At 36.4% G+C, this 21,303-nt stretch overlaps 1 protein-coding gene across 1 annotated transcript in view; it reads left to right on the top strand.

Moving 5' to 3' along the window:
* Positions 1–21,303, top strand: part of LOC128657973 (motor neuron and pancreas homeobox protein 1) — a 33,880-nt gene that overhangs the window by 1,357 nt on the left and 11,220 nt on the right. The gene's annotated exons all lie outside the window — the stretch shown is intronic.

The following is a 21,303-nucleotide window of genomic DNA, read 5'->3' as shown; positions in this document are numbered from 1 at the left end:
TAGAGAATGCCATTTTAAGCAACTTTCTAATTTATTCCTATTATCACATTTTTGTCATTCTCTTGGTATCTTTAGATGAAATGCAAGAATGTAAGTTTAGATGCCGGCCCATTTTTGGCGAACAACCTGGGTTGTTCTTGCTGATTGGTGGATAAATTCATCCACCAATAAAAAAGTGCTATCCAGAGTTCTGAAACAAAAAAAAATCTTAGATACCTTATTTTTCAAATAAAAATAGCAAGAGAACGAAGAAAAATTGATAATAGGAGTAAATTACAAAGTTGCTTAAAATTGCATGTTCTATCTGAATCAGACAAGAAAAAATTTGGGCTCAGTGTCCCTTTAGATCCATAAATTCTGCAGAACCTGCTCATCTGTCTTGCAATTTTCTGTATTTGCAAGTTTGTCTCAATATACAAAGTACTTTTCATTTGATATTTTATTTACCTCGTAGCAAACCATTAGGTTAATTCTCAAAACCCTTAACTCAAGCCCAGGTGGGTGCCCTTGTTCTGCGCACCCAGGTTCATTAACGCTGCAAACCTTAGTGGTTTAAATTAAATTTCATATATTAAATTATATTTTTAATTTATTTTAATGTCTCCCCTGCCACATTTTTGTGTTTATCTTGCCACTCCTCCACCTGTGTTTCTCTCACTCTACCCCAGTCACTATTGGCTTGATGATCTAAATAAACCTCACAATTTCAGATGTGTTTTTTCACGTCAACCTTTGCAGGGGCTGCCCTGGAGGAATTATGGCAAAAAGGAGGTCAGTCCATGCTAGTGGTGAGATCTCTACCATTGAAAGTAATGGAGCTCACTGGATAGGGACACTTCGCTCCTTAGAGCAAAGATAGTAGTGAGCAGGCAGTGCACTTATAAATCCTGCAGCCAATAAAAATCACATTGCACTGCTTTCTGAGTACAGAATCTTAGAGTCCCCTATATTTTTGTATGCATGTGTATTTCCATTAGGGTTATAAGTATTTTGAGTGTTTTGAGAAAACCTCACCCCCTTTTAGTTGGTGAGAAAAAACGGTGAGATCTGTAGTGCGAAAATCTTTACAAATTATGCTGGGATTAGAGAGACAATTTCATATACGCCCTGAAATGCCCATATCAGCCCATTTTACGAAAACCCCCAACAATTACACTTTGTATTTGGTACTTATAAGTACTAATTTCTCTGTGTTTTTTGTGCATCCAGTGTACTTAAATTACAATTTACGCTGTGCATTTTAAATCCGATTTATTCCTATTTAATTTCCATATAAATTTTACATTTTTGATAAAAAATGTTTTTTGGTGAAGAATTTTGTTACGATTTTTGATGCGCCTTCCTAATACAATTTTTTTTACTGTTTTTTTGTGCAAATGGTTCAATTATTAATTTTGTGAGATTTTTAAAATCCAAAATTTATTGTGCACATAACATACGAAAATGCAGTATACGCCATTTAGATTATTGAGCCCTAACTTTTCTTTTGCCTTACTGGGCCCCACAATGCAACTGGCTACCTTTATAAACCTGGCCTGAGCTTGCCTCTCACTAGGCTGTACACTTGTAGGACCTCTTAATATAATTATAATTTAATACTGGGTGGCCGATGATAAGAGATTCTCCAATTTAGAGAGAATTTATAGTGCAGACTACACAGGAGCTGAACTCACTAGAAAAATGTCTGAACCTGGAAGTCCCAGAGAGATGCCTTCCACAGAAAATAATGAAGCTCTCTGGGATAGAAAATCTCACAGGGGAGGATAAAGTTAACAGGGGAACACCTATCCCTGATATACAATCTCGGTTTGCAGCAAATACAAATACAACTGAAATGTTTTCGCATCATTTTTTGTTGTGTTTGCCTCTAGTTTAGTAAACATTACTTTTATGTCAGTTATATGTGTATTGTAAATTTTTAGCAAACTTCACTTACATACAGCTGGCGTGATAAATCAGTGAGACTAGCAGGTGTAAAATTCTTAGAGAATATCATGAGGATTGTAAGAGAGATTTGGACACACAAAGGGAACTCCCCTGTCCCTCTCTGCTTCTGAAACTGTCAGTTTTATTTTACATAGAACAAATACAAAGTGCAATGTAATTTGTAAAAGATACACATAAATATGCAAAGTCACTGATGTACACATAATCTAAATTCATTACAAAACAAAATAAAATATGCAAAGCTTAAATGTAATAAAACTGAATGGACACAATCTGGAGACTTATAAAAAATACAAAGCACAAAGTGTAAATGTAGCAAAACTCTCGTCATGCAGTTCTATATTGCACTGGGCTTATCTCCTTTAAATCCAGAAATACAGGGAACACCCCTTAGAAAAGTATAGCAATGTATAGCAAAGTTTGCCTTTCTAGACTCTTGTGAGATCTTGCAGTGCTGGAGAATCATTTTAGATCACCTCATCTGAGTGTAGAGCTTTAGATTGTAAGGCCCATAGTGTTGCAGCCTTTGTGTAATGTGTGTGTTTCTTTGTGACCAATTAGATCACATTGTGAGTGTGGCTTATGATTGTATGTATGTGACTGTGAAAATCTGTGGGATAGTATGAATAATTTATTGTGTGTTTGTGTATGAGAGAGAGCCTGTGTGTATCTGTTTGCTTACCTGTGGGTTTGTATGTGGTGTGTGCCTGTGAGTGTCTGTGAGGAAGTAAATATGAAAATATAAAATATTGGGCTAAGTGGGAACTAGGGTAATTGCACAACATTCTATTGTATTCAAAATGTATTTACGTAGTATTTAATGTTTAATAACAAGGCTGTGCAATGTTTAAACTTTCTTTGCCAACTGCCAGATGCTACTTTCCAGTGAAACTCATTTTCCATGGAAGCAGCTCAAAGCTTAAGGCTTTTAGAGTTTCAGCTTCTATTCCTACAGCATTACAGTGAGAACTGCCTCTCTGAGGTCACTGATATCTTAGATCACACAAATGTTAATGAATTTAGCCTTCTGAAGTAGAATTTGTCCTCACAACTGATATGTGCCCTTTATGCCACAGTACAATTATATGGTGACCTGTTGACCTAATAGTATTTGTCTAGCAGTCTAATTGAGGATTCACTATAATAGGACCCAAGAGGCACAGACAATGAGCAGCCCTTGTCCCACGGTGTAATTTATGGTTACAAGTGTCAACAGTTTAATGTTTCAAAGGAGGGCCAGAAAAGCAACACAGATTTGTATCCTTTCAATAAGCCATACTGCTTACCAGGTCTGTGTCTGTAAGCTGCACTGAAACCAAATGTGAGATATAATAACCTTACAGGAACAGGCACTGGTGCATAAGATCAAACTCTTGCTAACGGGGTACACACGGCAAAAACCTGATGAAGATATGAAATAATACACAGTGGTACAGTATATTAATAGAGATAAAAATCAAATTCTCAAAAACATTATTTCATAGCAAATCCTGCTTGTTAATATTATCAATATCTTCTTTAAAAAGGATATAAAAGAGAAGTACATTTTATTTGTAATCAAACAACCTTTTGTGTTTTACTTCTGCACAGGGGATAAACATTGTGCTAAATCATGACCTAGCATGCTTCTATGTCATTACTACGCAGGGCATGATTGCAATATATTGTGCCTGGGTGTGCAAACTAAATTATATGTTTATTACAATAAAAAAAGAACATTTTATTTATTTGTAAATGCCTCTTTTCACTAACAAAAGTGTTAATTTGTTTTGCATTAGCATATTCATTTAATTTAAGAGACATACAACAATTGAATAAAGCAAAATTGCAATTTATATTAATTCCCTTAAAGGGACATTATACACTCATTTTTTCTTTGCATAAATGTTTTGCAGATGATCGATTTATATAGCCCATACAGTTTGTTTGTTTTTAAATGTATAGTTTTGCTTAGTTTTAAATAACATTGCTCTGATTTTCAGACTCCTAACCAAGCCCCAAAGTTTTATGAGAATACCGTCAGCTACCTACTCCAGCTTGCTCCTGTTTGTGTAAAGGGTCTTTTCATATGCAAAAGAAGGGGGAAGTGTCTTATTTCCCACTTGCAGTGGGCTTTCCAGCTACATTTTCAACAGAGCTAAACTGAGAGCTTCTAAGTAAGTTTTTAAACAGTTTTATACTGGATTTTTATATCAGTATCTGTGCATCTTATTCTTTATAGTAGTGTCTATTACATGCAGTTATATGAAAATGAGTGTATACTGCCCCTTTAAATATCTAGAGCCCACATTTTGTACTTAGGTATACTGCAAATTTCCTGACCTAGTTCCATATACTACAACAGTCTGTGTAGCCCTGCTTGACTAAATACCAAAAATATACTTTTTGACATCTGTTAGTTCTTTATTTGGCTAGAGAATGATGAGTATAGAACATTTGTCATTGAGTGCCACTGAAAGGTCAGTTGTTCAGAACAGAAAGATAAGGAAAAAGGAAGGGTGATCCAGTTGTGTGGTGTCCCACTGCATATAACACATGTTGATAGTATACTCCTATATCTCCTGTACCTAAATGTGCCAGTAACAGTCTCTGTGCATATTAGCTGGTTGAAACCACGGCAATACTTCCAACACAGTTCTCAGGAACCAGCAGTCTTCAATATTAAGTGGGTGCTAAAATATTTTTTTTTAGATAAAAACTATAGGAGCATTTAAAATGTGCAGTGAGATTTAATTACTGTTTCAACATGATGGTGTGAAAGGTGGAGGAGGAGCATCCTATTCATGAACATACATATATATGTACAAGAGCATTTATCAATATAAAGATGCTTGGGCAATAAGATACTTAAGAGAATGTGAGGTTGCTTTGGCTCTCATATTTATGCATAGATACATAAGATCCGTCCGCCTAAGATGGCAGTTGAGCCCCTGGGCAACTTACAGCATGGTCATTGTGCCCTTAAGCATAAATATAGCTACCTGATGTCAGAGAGTATTGCATGATTCCATCTCTACTGCTCTACACTCCCTTATGTCAAGTGAAGGATAATAAGGTCACTTGCTACATAGTCATTATGGGTAAATGCATCATTTACCATTGGCCAGCACATACATGAGCATGACACAGTGTATTAGGGAGAAGGAATAATGCGCCTGTGATGTAGCTGGTGCACAAGCAGCATAACCGGCTATTCACAGGGAAAACGTGGCTCACTGATTACAGCTGTTACTGGGGCCAGTCTCTATGCACTGAACAGTGCTGCTGAAGATAATTACATTCAAGGCCATGTAATTGGTACATGTAATGAGTAAATAAGGGCTGAAGGGGCATTATTCTGATCATAGTTTACATTTACATATATAGCTGGAAAAAGATGTCTGCTGGGGAATGGGGGGATCACACCCCTGCACTCCATGTGAACTTGCCAATAAGTAGGTTAGTGGGACACGTAACTCAAGAGCAAAAAAAGTAAACTCGTTCCAACACCATAATACACTGTGCTCACAATGTAATACATTGTGAGCACAGTGCATTATACAATTGCCACAATTTAACTATTTCATGCACACGCAACACTCAGTATGGTGTGCGCACAAAATATTTGCTCCCAATCATGCAGGTATAGCTTGTGCACAAAACAATGAAAGCGTGTGCACAATATAACTAAAACTATGGCTGCAGTTTCCTTAACATCCTCCTCCTGTATTATAGCTTGTGCACAGTCTACTACAGCATGAGAACGGTGTATTACAGCCTTGGAACAGGTTTACTTTTTTAGAACATGACACCGGCGGGGCTCTGTAAGCATGAAATCTGAAGCAACGTTCTAATTTACTTCTGTTATCAAATTGATTTATCCTCTTGGTATACATTCCATACGTTTTTTTATATATATATTTTTTCACATATTTTATATATTTGTGTGTGTGTGTGTGTATATTTTTTATACACTTTGTTATCACAATTTATATTGGTAAATTTTTTTGATTTGTAAAAAAGGCGTAATCTGTGAAGTGAATATGGATCAGGGTCAGGGACCGTACCTTCATGTAAATTTAGAAAAGGAGGAAGACTTTTTGGACTGTTTAGATTTGATCCAGCAAGGTCTGGAAGAGGCTTGTTTCTTCTTGTTTCTTATTAGAAGAGGAGGATCTGTGGCTCCCTGATTGACAAAAAGAACAAAAATTATTTGAAAATCTATTCTTTTCCTTAGACTTCTTGTCTTGAGGAAGAAAAGCTCCTTTACCTCAAGTAACAGTGGAAATTATAGCATATAAATCAGGTCCAAAGAAAATCTTAGCCTGAAAAGGAAGAGTTAGAAGTGTAGATTTTGATACCAAGTCAGTTGACCAAGATTTGAGCCACAATGCTCTCCTTGTCAAGACTGACAGCGCCATGTTCTTGGCACTTAATTTGATAACGTCAATAGCATCACAAACAATCTTTTCAGATAAGTTTTCACACCAAATGGTAGAAGCTGCTGCCACACAAGCAATGCTATTTGCTGGTTTATAATATATATATATAATAATAATAATAATAATAATATATATTTAATATAAATATCCTGGTTTAAGAAAGGTCTTTCTGTGGAAGGACTCTAATTTATTGTCATTAAAAGAGGCACTATTTTCTAAAGGGATAGTAATCCTTCTTGCAAAAGTAGAAATGGCACCATCCACCTTTGGAATTGTCTCCCAAAGCTCCAAACTAGCAGAGGACAAAGGAAACATCTTTTTGAAAGCAGAAGATGAATTAAAAGAAATACCAGGCTTGGACATAATTAGTTATGATTTCAGTTATCACCTCAGGAAACAAAAAAACCTCTGGGGTTTTAGACAACTGTTTGAAAATTCAAATCCAGTTGCTTAACAGATTTTTCTTTAGTAGGCTTAGAATCCCGTATCCCTAATGTACTTAATACCCCTTCAAAAGAGTTCTAAGATGCTCAATCTTAAACATAAAAGAAGAGGTTTCAACTTCTTCATCTGATACTGACTCATGATCATCAGAAAGTTCTTTAACCTCAGAAGAAGAATCTGATGAGTTGGAATCTGAGACTGCAAATAACTGTTTAGCAGCTCTGAGATTAAGATATTTAGAAGTTCTAAGTAAATCTGTTGAACATTGTTTGTGAGATGCCTTCTTGCACTTACTTGGAGGGGGCATAGCCGCCAACATCTCAGATACAGTAGAGCGCACAAACAGAGGGAAGACAGACTCCTTTAGAGGCAAGGGCCCACAGAAAATACAATAAAGACTTTTATAGATAAAAAGGCAGACAATAATAAATAAAGTCAAATAAAGTTACATCCCAGCTCTTGAAAATTTAGACAATCTTACCCCCTCCTGAGAATACAGACTAGGCTTTTCAGGAAATATGACAGAGTGTGCTGCTAATCTGAGGAGAAAAGGAGGGCTTCCATGCGGCAGGAACATTTTTAACCAAGGCTTAGCTGAATCCTTAACGCACAGGAGAGCTATAAATTAAAAATGGATATCTTCATAGCAGCTCTTTGAGGGGGAACAACGGGCCTCAAATCAGTCTGAGGAACCCTCTCTCATCAAAGATTCTGGAGCATCTTAATTCTTCACTCACCTCAAGTGAAGTAGGAGGGATAAAAATGCTCTTGAAAGTTTGTGGAATCTTTGCTTCCTCCTAGTGGCCAGGAATTGAATCCCATGCGTAATGGATGGTGGACTCTTGCCACCTTATGAAAGAAATAGGCAATTTACTAATAAAGTTAAGATAAATGATGCACAAAGCACTCACTACATTTGTATTATAAAGATAACATGTAATTAAACAAAAACATTTATTATCTTGTTTATTCATACAAATTGATATTTATTGCTTTGATTTATTAAAGCCCACATCTTTCTATGTAAAAAGAAGATTGCTATATGTAGGTGGACTGTGACTGACACTATTGATCTCATTGTGCTCTATGTACATATATGAAAATATATATTTATATAGAAGTATATTTGCCTTATATAATGGTTCTTAGTAAGAATCATTTAAGTGTTGTTGGCTAAGAGGGTTTGGTGCTTGCAGGACTGGATCCTCTCCCACCCAAGAGAGTATATGATCATATTAATATGTATAAGACACAAACACTTTTGAATGTAGTTTGCTGGAAGGGATAACAGGGCTCTGCTTGTGTTTGGTTAGGATTAAACTAGTTAATTTATCACTAGGCGGGTATGACAGGTGCTTTGTGAAAATAGGAACTAATTAAACATAATGATTAAATCAGGATTCTGTATTCAGAATTCTATATGGAAGTATTTACCCTAAGTGAATTCATATAAAATTAAACATACTGCATCATTTGGGAATTGCACACTTTGTAGTTTTTGATTTGGGATTTTTTTCATAGCATTTTATTTTTTCCTAAAACCTCAACCTTATATAATTCAAATAGCAAGACAGTTAAAATGAAGGGGAGAAAATACAGCACTACCCATTTAAATCCATTTAAAGCTTTCTTGCATGTCTAATATACAGCTACTTATGAAAACAGAAACAAAAAATATCCTTGGGTCTTTTAAAATATATTAATACAGCAAATACTAACACGTTTACCAATAATTTGCTAATATCAAAACATACGCCTAGATTTAGAGTTCTGCGTTAGCCGTCAAAAGCAGCGTTAAGGGCTCCTAACACTGCTTTTGGCCGCCCACTGGTATTTAGAGCCAGGCAGGAAAGGGTCTAACGCTCACTTCAAGCCGCGACTTTTCCATACCGCAGATCCCTTTACGCCAATTGCGTATCCTATCTTTTCAATGGGATCTTCCTAACGCTGGTATTTGGAAACTTGGCTGAAGTGAGCGGTACACCCTCTACCGACAAGACTCCTAACGCCAAAAAAATCAGTAGTTAAGAGCTTTATGGGCTAACGCCGGTTTATAAAGCTCTTAACTACTGTGCTCTGAAGTACACTAACACCCATAAACTACCTATGTACCCCTAAACAGAAGTCCCCCCACATCGCCGCCACTATAATACATTTTTTTAACCCCTAATCTGCCGACCGTACATCGCAGCAACCTACATTATCCCTATGAACCCCTAATTTTCTGCCCCTTACACCGCCGACCCCTATATTATATTTATTAACCCCTAATCTGCCCCCCCAAAGTCGCCGCTACCTTACCTACACTTATTAACCCCTAATCTGCCGACTGGACCTCGCCGCCACTATAATAAATGTATTAACCCCTAAACCGCCGCACTCCTGCCTCGCAAACACTATAATAAATAGTATTAACCCCTAATCTGCTCTCCCTAACATCGCCGTCACCTAACTTCAAGTATTAACCCCTAATCTGCCGACCGGACCTTGCCGCTACTCTAATAAATGTATTAACCCCTAAAGCTAAGTCTATCCCTAACACCCCCCTAAATTAAATATAATTTTAATCTAACAAAATAAATTCAATCTTATTAACTAAAGTATTCCTATTTAAAACTAAATACTTACCTGTAAAATAAACCCTAATATAGCTACAATACAGGGAGTGCAGAATTATTAGGCAAGTTGTATTTTTGAGGATTAATTTTATTATTGAACAACAACCATGTTCTCAATGAACCCAAAAAACTCATTAATATCAAAGCTGAATAGTTTTGGAAGTAGTTTTTAGTTTGTTTTTAGTTATAGCTATTTAAGGGGGATATCTGTGTGTGCAGGTGACTATTACTGTGCATAATTATTAGGCAACTTAACAAAAAACAAATATATACCCATTTCAATTATTTATTTTTACCAGTGAAACCAATATAACATCTCAACATTCACAAATATACATTTCTGACATTCAAAAACAAAACAAAAACAAATCAGTGACCAATATAGCCACCTTTCTTTGCAAGGACACTCAAAAGCCTGCCATCCATGGATTCTGTCAGTGTTTTGATCTGTTCACCATCAACATTGCGTGCAGCAGCAACCACAGCCTCCCAGACACTGTTCAGAGAGGTGTACTGTTTTCCCTCCTTGTAAATCTCACATTTGATGATGGACCACAGGTTCTCAATGGGGTTCAGATCAGGTGAACAAGGAGGCCATGTCATTAGATTTTCTTCTTTTATACCCTTTCTTGCCAGCCACGCTGTGGAGTACTTGGACGCGTGTGATGGAGCATTGTCCTGCATGAAAATCATGTTTTTCTTGAAGGATGCAGACCTCTTCCTGTACCACTGCTTGAAGAAGGTGTTTTCCAGAAACTGGCAGTAGGACTGGGAGTTGAGCTTGACTCCATCCTCAACCCGAAAAGGCCCCACAAGCTCATCTTTGATGATACCAGCCCAAACCAGTACTCCACCTCCACCTTGCTGGCGTCTGAGTCGGACTGGAGCTCTCTGCCCTTTACCAATCCAGCCATGGGCCCATCCATCTGGCCCATCAAGACTCACTCTCATTTCATCAGTCCATAAAACCTTAGAAAAATCAGTCTTCAGATATTTGTTGGCCCAGTCTTGACGTTTCAGCTTGTGTGTCTTGTTGAGTGGTGGTCGTCTTTCAGCCTTTCTTACCTTGGCCATGTCTCTGAGTATTGCACACCTTGTGCTTTTGGGCACTCCAGTGATGTTGCAGCTCTGAAATATGGCCAAACTGGTGGCAAGTGGCATCTTGGCAGCTGCACGCTTGACTTTTCTCAGTTCATGGGCAGTTATTTTGCGCCTTGGTTTTTCAACACGCTTCTTGCGACCCTGTTGACTATTTTGAATGAAACGCTTGATTGTTCGATGATCACGCTTCAGAAGCTTTGCAATTTTAAGAGTGCTGCATCCCTCTGCAAGATATCTCACTATTTTTGACTTTTCTGAGCCTGTCAAGTCCTTCTTTTGACCCATTTTGCCAAAGGAAAGGAAGTTGCCTAATAATTATGCACACCTGATATAGGGTGTTGATGTAATTAGACCACACCCTTCTCATTACAGAGATGCACATCACCTAATATGCTTAATTGGTAGTAGGCTTTCGAGCCTATACAGCTTGGAGTAAGACAACATGCATAAAGAGGATGATGTGGTCAAAATACTCATTTGCCTAATAATTCTGCACTCCCTGTATAACGAATAATTATATTGTAGCTATTTTAGGATTTATATTTATTTTACAGGCAACTTTGTATTTATTTTAACTAGGTACAATAGCTATTAAATAGTTATTTACTATTTAATAGCTACCTAGTTAAAATAATTACAAAATTACCTGTAAAATAAATCCTAACCTAAGTTACAATTAAACCTAACACTACACTATCAATAAATGAATTAAATACATTAACTACAATTACATACAATTAGACAAACTAAACTAAATTACAAAAAAAACCCCACTAAATTACAAAAAATAAAAAAAGATTACAAGAATATTAGGCTAATTACACCTACTCTAAGCCCCCTAATAAAATAAAAAGCCCCCCAAAATAAAGGCCCCTACCCTATTCTAAATTAAAAAGTAACCAGCTCTTTTACCAGCCCTTAAAAGGGCTTTTTGCGGGGCATGCCCCAAAGTCATCAGCTCTTTTGCCTGTAAAAAAAATACAACCCCCCCAACATTAAAACCCACCACCCACATACCCCCTACTCTAACCCAAACCCCCCTTAAATAAACCTAACACTACCCCCCTGAAGATCTCCCTACCTTGAGTCGTGTTCACCCAGCCAGGCCGAAGTCTTCATCCGATGGGGCAGAAGAGGACATCCAGACCGGCAGAAGTCTTCATCCTATCCGGGCAGAAGAGGACATCCGGACCGGCAGAAGTCTTCATCCTATCCAGGCAGAAGAGGACATCCGGACTGGCAGACATCTTCATCCAAGCGGCATCTTCTATCTTCATCCATCCGACGAGGAGCGGCTCCATCTTCAAGACCTCCGGCGCGGAACATCCTCCTTCCCCGACGACTACCCGACGAATGAAGGTTCCTTTAAGTGACGTCATCCAAGATGGCGTCCCTCTAATTCCAATTGGCTGATAGGATTCTATCAGCCAATCGGAATTAAGGTAGGAAAAATCTGATTGGCTGATCCAATCAGCCAATCAGATTGAACTTGCATTCTATTGGCTGTTCCAATCAGCCAATAGAATGCGATCTCAATCTGATTGGCTGATTTAGTGTTTTTTTTTTTTTGTAATTTAGTTTAGTTTATTTAATTGTATGTAATTGTAGTTAATTTATTTAATTCATTTATTGATAGTGTAGTGTTAGGTTTAATTGTAACTTAGGTTAGAATTTATTTTACAGGTAATTTTGTAGTTATTTTAACTAGGTAGCTATTAAATAGTAAATAACTATTTAATAGTTATTGTACCTAGTTAAAATAAATACAAAGTTGCCTGTAAAATAAATATAAATCCTAAAATTATTCGTTATATTGTAGCTATATTAGGGTTTATTTTATAGGTAAGTATTTAGCTTTAAATAGGAATACTTTAGTTAATAAGATTTAATTTATTTCGTTAGATTAAAATTATATTTAATTTAGGGGGGTGTTAGGGTTAGACTTAGCTTTAGGGGTTAATACATTTATTAAAGTAGCGGCGAGGTCCGGTCAGCAGATTAGGGGTTAATACTTGAAGTTAGGTGGTGGCGGCGACGTTAGGGAGGGCAGATTAGGGGTTAATACTATTTATTATAGTGTTTGCGAGGCGGGAGTGCGGCGGTTTAGGGGTTAATACATTTATTATAGTGGCGGCGAGGTCCGGTCGGCAGATTAGGGGTTAATAAGTGTAAGTAGGTAGCGGCGACGTTGGGGGGGGCAGATTAGGGGTTAATAAATATAATGTAGGTGTCGGCGATGTTAGGGGCAGCAGATTAGGGGTACATAGGGATAATGTAGGTTGCGGCGGTGTCCGGAGCGGCAGATTAGGGGTTAATAATATAATGCAGGGGTTATCGGGGGAGGCAGGTTAGGGGTTAATAAGTGTAAGGTTAGGGGTGTTTAGACTTGGGGTTCATGTTAGGGTGTTAGGTGCAGACTTAGAGAGTGTTTCCCTATAGGAAACAATGGGGCTGCGTTAGGAGCTTAACGCTGCTTTTTTGCAAATGTTAGGTTTTTTTTCAGCCAGCTCAGCCCCATTGTTTCCTATGGGGATATCATGCACGAGCACATTTTGCTAGCTTACTGCTAGCATAAGCAACGCTGGTATTGAGGGTTGAAGTGGCGGTAAATTCGGCTCAACGCACCCTTTTTGGAGCCTAACACAGCCTTTCAGAGAACTCTCAATACCAGCGTTGTCTTAAGGGTGCATTGGGAAAAAAAGCTGCGTTAGCTACGCGGGTCTTTACCGACAAAACTCTAAATCTAGGCGATAGTTTGCAGGCGAATAAATTATAACAAAAAACACTTAGGAATAAGACAGAAAATCAATATTGAATCAATTTAAAGGGATACTGAACTCATTTTTTTTTCTTTCATGATTCAGATAGAACATGCAATTTGAAGCAACTTTCTAATTTATTCATATTATAAATTTTTCTTCGTTCTCTTGCTATCTTTATTTGAAAAGGCAGGGATGAAAGCTTTGTAGCCAGCCGGCCTATTTTTTGTTCAGTACCCTGGATAGGACTTGCTGATTGGTGCCTACATTTAGCCATCCAATCAGTAAGTGCAACCCAGTTTCTCAACCTAAAATGGGCTGGCTCAAAAGCTTTTATTCCTGCTTTTTCAAATAAAGTTAGCAAGAGAACAAATAAAAATTGATAATAGAAGTAAATTAGAAAGCTGCTTAAAATTGCATGCTCTATCCAAATCATGAAATAAAAAATTGGGGTTTAGCATCCCTTTAAATGGATACAAATGCCCTTATATAATGATTTAACAATTTTTAATATGAGCCATTTGAAAGGGACATTGACGTTAAAATGAAAGTTTCATGATGCAGACAGAGCATTCCATTAAAAAATGTTCTGTTTACGCCTGTCAAATTTACTTCCTGCTCTTTGTGTCTACAAGAAAATACATAGGTGCGCTCAGGAGGGTGCATGTGCCTTGAGTGTTATAGATATGTGCAGACTCTTGGAGCTACCCCAGTATGTTCTCATACAAAGTAGCTAAGTTTCAGTAAAGGCCAAGAGAAAGAGTACACTTTCTTATAAAGGTAACTTGCAATATATTTTTTTAAATGACATATTCTCTCTGAATCATTAGATTAATTTTAAAAAGGAAGTGTGGTGTTCATCTTCTAGGAAACATATAAGGCACTCCTAATTCCCTCATTTACCATTGCCCTACGAATGCTGACTCTTGTGCCTTACTCAGGTACAGGCATTTAATTGGCTGGGAGCCTGTCTTCAGCCAATCTGGAACCAATAAATGAATAATGCTGCGGAAGAGCACACATTCGGAGGGTGGTGAACAATTGAAGTAGGCTGTAGTGCCTTCATTTTTCCAGAAAAGTAACATAAATTTTAAAATTTGAATTGACTTCATACTATGAACATTTCTAAATTTATGTAGGGGCTTTTGTATTTCTGCAAACCATTTTAAGTTCCTTTATTTGGTAATAGTAGTATGTAGGCTAGATTCACACAGAAATCAAACATCTTTAGTATGAAAAATAAAATCTAACTCTTTAGTTGTTCAGCACCACTTGATAACATAGGGACGTGCTTGATTTGCTTGACTTGAATTGCTTGTGAATCTAAAATTGCATAATAGTTCTAATCATCAGATTTTGTTTCACTGCCCTTGCCTTGATATTTACTGATCTATCAACATTATTCCTGTGCAAGGTGCTGTCATGCTTGTAGGCTAAGAAAGTGTTAAATCAGTCATTTACTTTGAGCACTCTAAAGAGCTGATATAATGTTGTTTTATTTATTTATTTTTTCTTCAAGGACATTTTAATAAATTAAATCTGAATGTGCACTGCACCCATAAATCACACAGAAAGTGCTGTAAGACCGCATGACAAGCAGTAAACTCTGCATCTCATTGTCTTTCTGTTGTGTGATTTTACTAAACAGAGTTGCCTGAGACACTTCACAAAATATACATTGCTGTAAGGGTTCAGATGCTGGTGACACATTATCAAGCCAGAAAAATGCTTCGAAATATGGTAAAATCTGGATAGCAAATTAATTTTATACATATTCTTGACAAATATGTTCTGAGCATCAGTTCAGGTGCCTTTTTGGTAGAATAATTTGGGGTTTCAAAATGTTTAGTTAAAGAAAAAGTGGAATTACGACAACACATTTTTTATGTTCTTGTAGATAGCTATTCAGAGTTGGACATGTTGTTACAATTAATCCAAAATTAAGAAACTTTTGATTAAAATCAGTCACTGGCAGTTTTTAATTGTATCCCATATTTGAAATACAAGATGATATTACCAAACTGAGCTGACGCGTTTCACTGATGCGCACATGTGCTTCATCAGAGATTGTTAGACAAATAAGGCAGGCAGCTATGGGTACCTACACTCAAATGGGGAAGTGATGACACTTGGTAATTCACCCCTATATTGTATCTTTAATTTATTTGCTGAAAACAATATGTATGGGGATTTTTATCTTACTCCTAAGTGATTGTATTTTTGTATTGCATATAGATATAAATCGAGTTCTAAGTGCATTTAAAAAATATAATATTCTTATATATGTTTCTATAAATCAATCTCATTATAAAATGTTAAACAAAAAAGGTTTTAGGTTGCTAAAAACAATTTCCTTTGATAACATATTTAAAATTTTGTGACAAAACATTTTATGGTGGACTTATGATACAACAAAAGTGTAAAATTAAACCCCCATTAAATATCAATTGTGCTTCAGTGTGTAAATAAGATGCAACATTTATTCATCTATACAAATCTCCCAATCTGTTGAGTACCAATAAGACTGGTGCAAAATTGAATTTTCTTTATGCTTTAGAAAGATGCTTACTCCTTGGCTGAAAGCAGACTTGCTTTGTATATCAATGTCCTGCAGCCTTTTCCAGCATTGAAGAGGTTAAACACAGTATTTGTGTATATGAGTGTCATAGCCACTTCTGACAATCTACTGTTGCGATTTGTGAAATAAATGCTGTCCCCAAGGAGTGTGAGACTGGAGTGTGCCAGCAGGAGCACAATGACTTGTTTAATTGCATGGGGGCTCGGTGTCTGTCTTATTGTCCTCTGTGACAGACAAGTTACTTGTTCCATTAAAGGCTTGTAAAACGTGAGCGTGTTAGCAGTGGGATGATCCCTTTCCATGCCTCATTAGACTAACTAGACAGCATTCAACTCACAAACACTAGTGATTACCCCATAAAATCCCTTCCCATCTCAGCAGGGATTAGTGGGCAGGGAGTGTGTGATGTGTATTAGGCAGTGAAATAGTGTACTGTGCGTCTAATGTGTATGTGCAATCTTTGTGTTGTATGATACTGTTTAATATGTGCACATATTGCACAATATGTAGGAACATTCCCAGGTCCATGCAGATTTTATAAATGTGTACATTAAGATTCGTATATGTTATTAAAGGGACACCTAAGTAAGAGCCACAAATATCATTGTATAGCCAATTAGCACGTCAGGAAAGTTTCTTCACTTGATTTTTCCCAGTATTCCATATACTGTACATTGTTGCCAATTCACCAGAGAAATGCAAATGAAATATACAGGAATATATATATATATATATATATATATATATATATATATATATATATATATATATATATATATAAATAGATAGATACTGCAATGAAATCCATTACAAAAGAACAACATACAAAGACATTTACACTGTCATTTTTGGAGCAGAATTTTCATACGCCTAGATTACGAGTTTTGTGGGTAAAAACTTGCGGAGCTAACGCTCCTTTTTTTTCCAGCGCACCCTTAAGCCAACGCTGGTATTACGAGTTTTCTGAATGGCTGCGTTAGCCTCAGAAAAGTGAGCGTTGAGAATAATTTAGGTCCACTTCTCACCTTAATACCAGCATTTCTTACGGTAGCGGTAAGCTGGAAAAACGTGCCTGTGCACGATTTCCCCATAGGATACAATGGGGCTGAGCTGGCTGAAAAAAAACCTAACACCTGCAAAAAAGCAGCGTTCAGCTCCTAAAGCAGCCCCGTTGTTTCCTATGGGGAAACACTTTCTAAGTCTACACCTAACACCCTAACATGAACCCTGAGTCTAAACACCCCTAACCTTACACTTATTAACCACTTATCTGCCACCCCTGACATCCTCGTCACCTGCATTATATTATTAACCCCTAATCTGCCGCTCTGGACACCGCCGCCACCTACATTATACCTATGAACCCCTAATCTGCTGCCCCTAACATCTCCGACATCTATATTATATTTATTAACCCCTAATCTGCCACCCACCTACACTTATTAACCCCTAATCTGCCGACCGGACATCGCCGCCACTATAATAAATGTATTAACCGCTAAACCGCCGCACTCCTGCCTCGCAAACACTATAATAAATTTTATTAACCCCTAATCTGCCCCCCCCCAACATCGCCGCCACCTACCTACAATTATTAACCCCTAATCTCCCGCACCCAACGTCGCCGCTACTATAATAAAGTTATTAACCCCTAAACCTAAGTCTAACCCTAACCCTAACACCCCCCTAAGTTAAATATAATTTAAATAAAACAAACTAAAATTACTATAATTAAATAAATTAATCCTATTTAAAACTAAATACTTACCTATAAAATAAACCCTAATATAGCTACAATATAACTAATAGTTACATTGTAGCTATTTTAGGATTTATATTTATTTTACAGGCAACTTTGTATTTATTTTAACTAGGTACAATAGCTATTAAATAGTTAATAACTATTTAATAGCTACCTAGTTAAAATAAATACAAAATTACATGTAAAATAAATCCTAACCTAAGTTACAAATACACCTAACACTACACTATCAATAAATTAATTAAATAAATTAACTACAATTATCTAAACTAAAATACAATTAAATAAACTAAACTATAGTACAAAAAAAAACACTAAATTACAAAAAATAAAAAAAATATTACAAGAATTTTAAACTAATTACACCTAATCTAAGCCCCTAATAAAATAAAAAAGCCCCCCAAAATAATAAAATTCCCTACCCTATACTAAATTACAAAAGTAATCAGCTCTTTTACCAGCCCTTAAAAGGGCTTTTTGCGGGGCATTGCCCCAAAGTAATCAGCTCTTTTACCTGTAAAAAAAAAATACAAGACCCCCCTCCAACATTACAACCCACCACCCACACACCCCTACTCTAAAACCCACCTGATCCCCCCTTAAAAAACCTAACACTACCCCATTGAAGATCACCCTACCTTGAGCCGTGTTCACCCAGCTGGGCACCACTGGTCATCCAAGCGGCATCTTCTATCTTCATCCATCCGGCGCGGAACGGGTCCATCTTCAAGACATCCTCTTCTTCCCGATGACTAACGACGAATGAAGGTTCCTTTAAATGACGTCATCCAAGATGGCGTCCCTCGAATTCCGATTCCGAGAGGTACCAAAAAAGTTTGCTAGTATTATATTACAAAGCTATTAGCTTGTTTTCTACATAGTCTCCAAATGTGAACTGTTAAAAGTCAATCTTAAAATTCTATAAAAATATTTAAAGGGCCATTATAATAAAATAAAAAAAACATACTCTAATTTGTTAGAGCATGTCATTTTAAGCATATCAACCCTGCAGTACTGTGTCTTTAACCCCTGCAATGGGGTTAAAACACACAGTTGAAATACCGCTCGACACTCGCTGTGCACTATTGGTTCTGAGCAGAAAACTCTTCTGATCCTTTCAGTAGCGCTAGTTGCACATCTGATTCATGCAACTTACACTGCTGATTGGATCCTCCCTGAACCAGCAGTGCACCGCAAGTCCCGAGCAGTATTACTACTGTGTGTTTAACCCCATTGAAGGGATTAAACACACAGTGCTTACATACTCTAACAGATTGGAGCATAGCCCTTTAAAAAAAATCTAGGGATTCTTTATTATTATTAAAATGAATAATAATAATAATTACAACCCATAGATCCATTAATTTTGTTAATAGTGAATGTTTTTTAAATCCTTAGAATTACTTTCACCTGTGCGTCTAAGTAAAATGAACTACTGTTTTTAGACAACGTACATTTGTATAATTTACATTATAAGTAACTCGAATGTATAGAACATAAACAGTGTTTGCTTTTCTCTTCTTAATTAAAAATTGGGTTCTTCATTACATATATTCTGCTGATTTTAGTCTAGCTGACTGGTTTAATGATTACACATTCCCTGAACAAAGGGCCACAGTCACAATTCAGTTTATTACTTTTTTTTCAATCTTCTGAAACAGACTGTAGTATTAACACAAGCTATTAATACTGCTATTAATTCTGTACATTTTGTTGATATAAGAGATGTTTATTTTTCCAGTTTGCAAAACAATATCCTTTGGAACACATCAAGGTCTGATACCAAAGGTAAAGAAAAATATTTTGAATTCCTCTCAGTAACATTAAATCATTCATAACTTTATTGATTTGTACATGAAATGAGAAACTTTTTAATATAGATCATCTCTAATTGTGTGTTTTTTTTTTAATTATGATGTTTGAAGGGACAGTAAACCTTAAAGGGACATTAAACACTAAGGGCCAGATTACGAGTGGAGTGCAAAATTGCTCCTACGCAAGTGCGACATTTGCACTTTACTCGTAATACCAGCGCATGCAATTGTGCCCTGGTATTTGAAGTGCAGTGCAATGCGAACACAACCTCGCATTAGCATTGCTAGGAAGCTATATGCTCAATAGAGCACGATTCCCATAAGCTCCAATGGTAGCCTCGTTCTAACTAGAGCGGCGAAGGGGGTAAGGGGGTAAGTCATCCATCGATGGGCAGCAGGATGTAAATATATATGTATATATTTATATACATATATATGTATGTGCTAATATGTTTATAAACACATATTAAACCCTTTTATATATATATATATATATATATATATATATATATATATATATATATATATATATATATATATATATATATAGGCAAGAAATCCCCAAAGGCGGGAAGGATTGAGACCGAAGCTACATCCAAAGTCAGTTCAAAACCAGTTTATTGGCAGAGTGCAGGTACTTACTTTAATATATATATTTACAGGGAACACACAGTTCCCATAGACCCCAATGTAAAGGCACTTTTCTGTGCCTTTTTTTTTTCTTCTAACACACCCACCACATTTAACCCCATAAAACTGCTTCATGCCGTATTTTTTTTTGTTTAAAGATTATTATTATTATACTGTATTTATGAAGCACCATCATATTCCACAGCGCTATTCATGGATACAGTTAATTTAAATAAAACAATAATATAAAAATTGTAAGAGACAGAAATTTACAAACACATACACGAGGAATTGAGAGCCCTATTCCCGTGAGAACTTACAATCTAGAAGGGTAGGAGGTTGAGAAACAGGAAGATGCTAGTATTTTTTTCTATTATTAATTACAGAAGCAAACACTAAAGTTTGGGGCAATTGGGGCACTTATAATGGCTGGTTATTTATCGTGCAAATTTTACCGTTTGCGGGCGCGCAATAAATTAGCGATCCACTTGTAATCTAGCCCTAAATAATTGTTAGATACAATGATGTATTCAAAGAGAAGATTAGTCTAACATGTAGATGTGTTTTTTTTAAAGTTTCATAAGCTGTTTAAATATTGACAAATCAAGTGTAAAGTTTTAGTGTCTATAAAACAATGGGATGTGCCATGTTGTAACTTAGGTTACCTTCTTTATATTGCAAAGATTTTTTATTTTATTTACGATTTATCATTTTATATTACCATCTCAAAGTGTTTAATGTCCCTTTAACGTGACATTTTACTATTAATTTGTCTCCCCTTGTGTTCTCAGTTATCTGTTATCAATCATCTGTATACACCTGCTGGTGTATATTAAATAGTTTCAGCTCATTTACACCCATTTTGTATTTTGAAATAGTTGCTGTTGTCTGATCAAACCACCAGCTGTAGCGATATTATGAATACTTCATTTTTATCTATAGAAAAGTTATGTAACACAAGGCATCAGCAGAAATCAACCTCCACATGGTGATGGCAGAGAGCCCAGTCGATTTGAAATGGTGTTCCTGCAGCAGCTTTGAATAAAACTTACTCTTATCAGCTTCTTGTCTGATAACATTGTCCCTTTTAAGTTTTTTTCATGGGGAAATTTATTTTTCACACGTTTACCTGCTGCTCTTTCTGATACGTGAAAGAAAACAATTAGTACAATTATGTAATGATAACTTAATTACTGCAGGTTTCTGCTGCGGATCTCAGCTGCAAATTC

The sequence above is a fragment of the Bombina bombina genome, chromosome 1 (genome assembly GCF_027579735.1).
Source record: "Bombina bombina isolate aBomBom1 chromosome 1, aBomBom1.pri, whole genome shotgun sequence".
Classification (NCBI taxonomy): Eukaryota; Metazoa; Chordata; class Amphibia; order Anura; family Bombinatoridae; genus Bombina; species Bombina bombina.
This window is presented reverse-complemented; position numbering and strand designations above follow the sequence as displayed.